General features: G+C 49.2%; 1 protein-coding gene across 4 annotated transcripts in view; it reads right to left on the reverse strand.

The window, feature by feature from the left end:
* RALBP1 (ralA binding protein 1) overlaps positions 1-727 on the reverse strand; it is a 35,075-nt gene extending 34,348 nt beyond the window's left edge. For 2 of the 4 annotated variants that reach the window (XM_017819536.1, XM_017819539.1), the window contains exon 1: positions 127-301. The gene's annotated coding sequence lies outside the window, so the exon portion shown is untranslated. Of the gene's footprint in view, positions 1-122; positions 302-634 lie in introns of those variants that run through there. The other 2 variants (XM_017819537.1, XM_017819538.1) reach the window with 2 other exon arrangements.
* Between the last annotated feature and the right edge of the window lie 5,208 nt (positions 728-5,935).

A 5,935-nucleotide genomic window follows, 5' to 3' on the forward strand; every position in this document is an offset into this window, starting at 1 on the left:
TCTTCTGTTTTTTTAAACATGTGACCTTTAGCTGAAGGTAAATGAATAAAAAAACCTGATCTCTCTCTCTCCCCACCAAAAAAACCCCCCACCAACCCAAAACAACCCCGCGGGGAGCCAACCCACAGTCCAGCAGAGCTCTCATCCGAGACCGAGCTGTAGCGAACCCCGCACGATGCAAAGGGAGTAAACGCTTCAGGAAACAGGTCGCACAGGGCGCCTGTTCCTTTAGGGGAAGGAGGGACAACACGGAGAGAGGTAAGTGAACACGAAGAGGGAGAGAGGGAGAGAGGGAGGGAGGGGAGAGAGAAGGGAGAGAGGAAGGAAACAGGGAAGGAGGGAGGGAAGGGAAGGAGGGAGGACAGAGAGGGAGGGAGGGAGGAGGAGGAAGGGAGTAAGAGGGAGAAGGAGAAGTGGGTGGAGCCCTCCGCGGCCACGCCCCCCGCGCGCGGGCAGCCTGGCCCGGCCCCTCCCCCACCCGGGAGCCGCGCGCTGCGCGGAGGTGGCGGCTCGCGCCGCTCGTTGTCCCCCCCCTTCCTTTCCTCCGCCCCCGCCCGCCCGGATACAGAACGGCTCCCGTGCCCCTCACGGGGGTGTCGGGCCGGGCCGGCCGCCCCCTCGTCCCCGCACTGACCGTCGGGGGTCCCGCTCGCTGGCGCAGCGGCTCCGCCTCGGCCTCAGGCGCGGCGGGCACGCCCCGCCTCGCGCCCCATCCCGGCGCCGCCGCCGCCCGGCGCTCGCAGGCACGGCCGGGGAGCGGCGCGAGCTGCAGTCACCGCGCATGCGCGCCGCCTCGCTCCGCGCGGCCAGGAGGGCGGGGCGGGAGGCGCTGGTCTCGCCGCGCGCGGGGTATGACGGGAATTGTAGTTCATCCCGGGGGCGCTGCCTGGGGGGCGGGAGGCGGCTGCGGCCGTCGCACTACAGCTCCCAGCGGCCCGCGCGCCGCGAGGGGGGAGCGAGGGTGCCTCTCCTGTCCCCCTGGCTGTTGAAGCCGCTGCCTTAGGGATGCCGGGCCTCCCTTCCTCCCTGCCCGGCGGGGACAGCTGAGATATGTGTATGGAGCTTCCGCAGCAGCCGCCGAGGGCCGGCGGGCAGCGGCCCCACCGCTCCTCTGGGCAGGTTTACAAGAAACGCGAGGGTCCTTGGTCCTTAAGCCAGCAGTGGCCCTAGTGGCCAAGAAGGCCAGTGGGTTCCTGGGGGGCATTGGGAAGAGCATTCACAGCAGGTCAGAGGAGGTGATCCTGCCCCTCCAGCCCTGGTGAGGACACATCTGGAGTGCTGTGTCCAGTTCTGGGCTCCTCAGTACAAGAGAGACATGGAGCTCCTAGAGCAGATGCAATGAATGGCAGCGATGATGATCAAGGACTATAGCATCTCTCTTATGAGACAAGACTGAGAGAGTTGGGCCTGTTCAGCCTCAACAAGAGACAACTGTCTATAAGTATCAGAAGGGAGGTGCCAAAAAGATGTTGCCAAGCAAAAGGACAAGAGGCAGCGGCCAGAACCTGATGCACAGGAAGTTCCACCTGAATATGAGGAAGAACTTTACTGTGTGGGTGACCAAGCACTGGGACAGAGCCCAGGGGGGTTGTGAAGTCTCCCTCATGGGAGATACTCAGAAACCATCTGGACACAATCCCATGCCATGTGCTCTGGGATGACCTTGCTTGAGCAGCGAGGTTGGACCACAGGTTGGAAGGGACCACTGTGGTCCCTTCCAACATGACCCATTCTGGGAGTCTGTAATTCTGTTAGTAGTGCTAAAGCTGGGTACGGCCAAACATGGTGTGAGATTATAATTGTCAGTGGGAAGTCTGGGAACACTACAAGTCCCAGCACAGCAGCTGACACAGCCCCATAGGTGGGGGCACCTGGGCTGCCTCCTCAGCTCACAGGGGAGCAGCTGTTGGCTTCGGCTTCGGCTTCATCCTGCATAACAAACCTGACCTTGAGTTGCTGCCCACTCTCTCTGCCACTCTCTGAAATATGAGGAAATGGAGTCTGGATGTGACTTGAGACAACCTGTGCCAAGGAACACATCTCCATCTAAATGTGCATCCTGTTTACAGTGATGCTGAAAGGAATTTTGCAAATTTTTGCCTCTTACAATGCAAGTTTCTGTTATGTTAAGCACCTGCATAATTTGAATCCCTTTCAGGATTCTTCATCAACAGAAGAATTTGTTTCAGCCAGAAGCAGGGCTGATTCATTCCCACAGCCTCAAGCATAATCCCCAGCCTATTGGACACATTAATACTGTGGCAGCGTGCCACCTGCTCCATTTATTCACTTGAGATTCAATGCTGCTTAGTCCCTGTCAAATGAGCTCTTTGTGCCACCTCCTGCGGTAATGTAAAAGGTCCCCCACAGGAATTTCTGCTATTCAGTAGAAGATACAAAAGGGAGGGTTGTAAACACTCTGATTAGTGTTGGAGCACAGGGATATTGTCTCCACTTCGTATTACATAACCACGCAACTTCCAGTCTACCTCCTCCTCTCCAGAAGAAACAGTTTAACAGCAAGGGTTCACTGGGCTACTTAACTTCACAGCTGAACGTGTTTCTCTTTTTTTATATACAAAACACACGTTACTCCTGGCAAAAGAAGAGAAAAAGTTTAGTTCTGTAACATTCCATAGTAATTCAGGATGATTGCCTGTGAGGATCTCCACTTGAAGTGACAGTGGCCAGAGGCTCTCAGCTCTGAAGAATGAGTGTTATCAGAGGCCTTTGCCAAGAAAAATTCATGCACAATGGGCCCATCAGCTAATGAACCCAGAATGAATCTTCTCCCAGTTTTTGAGGACAAACAAGTGATTGTGTGCAGTACTGACTATACCAATTTACTGCCGTGTGAAACACATTTGGATGATTTCTGACTTAGAAAACTTACTGAGGTCTGAGGCCAACTTACACAGACCCAGGCACTTTCTTACACCCTCCACATGCTCCACATTCACTCAGTAAATTCTTACTGCTTTAAGAACAAAATGAAACAAGGATTCGGAGGTGGCAAGCTCTCTGCTTTGAAATTCATTCTCACCTGAGCCTCATAAACACAATAAAATAGTAATGGAGGGGAACTTTAGAAACCATTTAGTCAGTGAGAAAAAAAGGGAAAAGGCATAGCTGTGTTAATTAATAATTCCTTCCTTCTACAACTTCAAGAAAGCCAGTCTGGGGTTGAGTTTGTCTTAGAAAGATGGGAGTCTACGTGGGTTGTACCATTCTGGGATAAACTTAAGACATGCTGTGTAATTCTCATGAGCAATAAAGGAATATACAGCAGTCATAAAGAAACTAGTTGGCCTCATACAGAAACAAACATGTGAAACAAGAGCCTGAATATACATCAGGAAACCTAGAAGTAGTAAATTAATTAATGCCTTTGGGGGGAAAAAGTATGATGTTTGTAGAAAGTACCACAGAGCAGAAGAGAGCTAAGAAAGTGTGTGACACTGAACTCTGCCTAAAATACCCTCATGGGCAGTACTAAGGAGTCACAGAATCATAGAATCGCAGAATGGTTTGGGTTGGAAGGGACCTCAAAGGTCACCTTGTTCCAACCCCCCCTGCCACAGGTGGGGATATCTTCCATTAGAACAGATTGCTTAAAGCCAAATAATTCCAAGTTCTCCGCAGTAGGAAGAAAATGTATAAATACTTAAACAATGAAGAGAGTGTAAGAAAACTTGGGTCTTGGCCACTCTTACATCATAGATAGAGTTGTCTGAAAGGAATTTGCTCTGTTCTGTGCAACATTTTGTATCCAAGTATGTTTTTCTATGTGAGTAGCACAAACTTTAATGATGTACTGGTGATTTGGTGAGAGAATATGGAATCTTGATACAAGTGTTTCCTTTGCAAAACCCAACAGATAGTATGATCAGCAAAATGTTAGGTTCTCTGATCAACACTCCTCTCCATGAGCACAAAGGAGCGCAGTGGCACAGTGAAAAGTAGGGGAACCCCAGTACCCAGAGAAATTAGCTCCTCCCAGGACTGTCCCAGGACATCAAAAGCCCCTTGGCCAGCAGGTCGAGGGAGGGGATTCTGCCCCTCTACTCTGCCCTGGTGAGACCTGACCTGGAGTGCTGCATCCAGCTCTGGGGTCCCCAGCACAAGAAAGACATGGACCTGTTGGAGCGAGTCCAGAGGAGGCCACCAAGATGATCATAGGATAGAGCATCTCTCCCATAAGGAAAGGATGAGAGAATTGAGTTTGTTCAGCCTGGAAAAGAGAAGGCTCAGGGGTGACCTAATGGTGGCCTTCCAGTACCTGAAGGGAGCCTACAAGAAAGATGGAGAGAGACTTTTTACAAGGGGATGTAGTGTCAGGACAAGGGGGAATGGATTCAAACTAAAAGATAGTAGGTTTAAATTAGATATTAGGAGGAAGTTCTTTGCTGTGGGGGTGGTGAGGCACTGGAACAGATTGCCCAGAGCAGCTGTGGATGCCCCATCCATGGAGGTGTTCAAGGCCAGGCTGGATGGAGCTCTGAGCAAGCTGGTCTAGTGGAAGGTGTCCCTGCCCATGGCAGAGGGGTTGGAACTAGGTGATCTTTAAGGTCCCTTCCAACCCAAATCATTCTATGATTCTGTCATTCTATGACAGCCATCACTGTGAATTATGTGGGTTACTGCCTACAGGAGTATGACACTCCTGGGTCATAGAGGAAGAGCATTTTGTGATGGCACAAGACCAAAGGCAAAGAAAGGGAAGTTTGTCTGGGGAGTAACAAAGGCGGAGAAAAAGAAGGATAAGATAAAAGAGGCAGGTCAGCTGTAAATAGGTTGCTGGTCAGTAACACTTGTTTGGCTGTGCCCTGCAGGTACCTCATCACCATGGTCTGTCCTGTCTTCTCATCAAACTTCTGCCGGGTGCCAAGTCCTCATGCTCTGCTCATGAGGGTATAAGTGCCAGCCATCGCAGAGGGGACCACAAGTCATGAGGCTGGAGAGACTGGAGCGTGCCCGTGTTGTGTGGGTCTGTGTGTCTGTGTGTGGTTGCCAGCAAACACCAGGGCACACCAGCCAGCAGGATGAGGGGCTGCAGAGCAGCCATAATTTTGGGAGGCATACTGGAGTGATCGTAGATATATTATTAAAGATACAATCAGTGTACTTAAATTTATTTTTGAAGTATTAGATGTGAAATCCATTAAGTGTAGTAAAAGCAAGCCAGGAAGCCTAAGAAATGACAGGAAAGCAATGTCATGTTATGACCACTGTACTCACTTTCTGCACAATGTCAGTGCTTCTGAAATTTAAGAGCAAAAGGTGCCTGTGAGGAAAAACAAAACAAAGAAACCCCAACAAACCAAACCCATAGCAACTGAACAAAAACTTTCTTTACGTTTAGAGAAAGAACAAAAGGCCTTCAACCCCTTTTCAGTCAGACCCCCAACACACTAGGGTCTAGTATAACTCCTTACTGTATGAATTCCCTTTTTGCTTCCCTATACATTCAGTGTTTTACAATTCTGTCCCAAAGGACAGTGATAAAAGTGGCCAACGCTTTACCTGGAGAACATTCCTAGCTAAAAAAAAAAGTTTTTAAAACATGTTCTTAACTATTCTAAATTACTTATGTAGGCGATGGTTTTCTGGTATCCAGATGCAGGTGAAATAATAGAGGCCAAAATAAATTATGATTTTTCCTGCAAAATGAGTAAGACTAAATAAATAACTTTTCAAAATTGTTAGATTTGTCAGAAAGAACATTCTGAGTATTAATAAAATTCTATTTTATTCATTTATGTACAGAAGAAACCCTTGAAGCTAAACTTTTAGGTATGGGGAAAAAAACTGATGAAGAGTTAATTCTCTGTATTCTTCCATCCATCTAGATCACTAAGTTTTATAATATGCTTCCTGGTAACATTTCCCTGAGAAAATCTTGAGGAAAAAAAAACCCACAAGAACCAGTAATGTC

This window comes from Lepidothrix coronata, unplaced genomic scaffold (assembly GCF_001604755.1).
Source record: "Lepidothrix coronata isolate B3197 unplaced genomic scaffold, Lepidothrix_coronata-1.0 Scaffold75, whole genome shotgun sequence".
NCBI classification, from domain to species: Eukaryota; Metazoa; Chordata; class Aves; order Passeriformes; family Pipridae; genus Lepidothrix; species Lepidothrix coronata.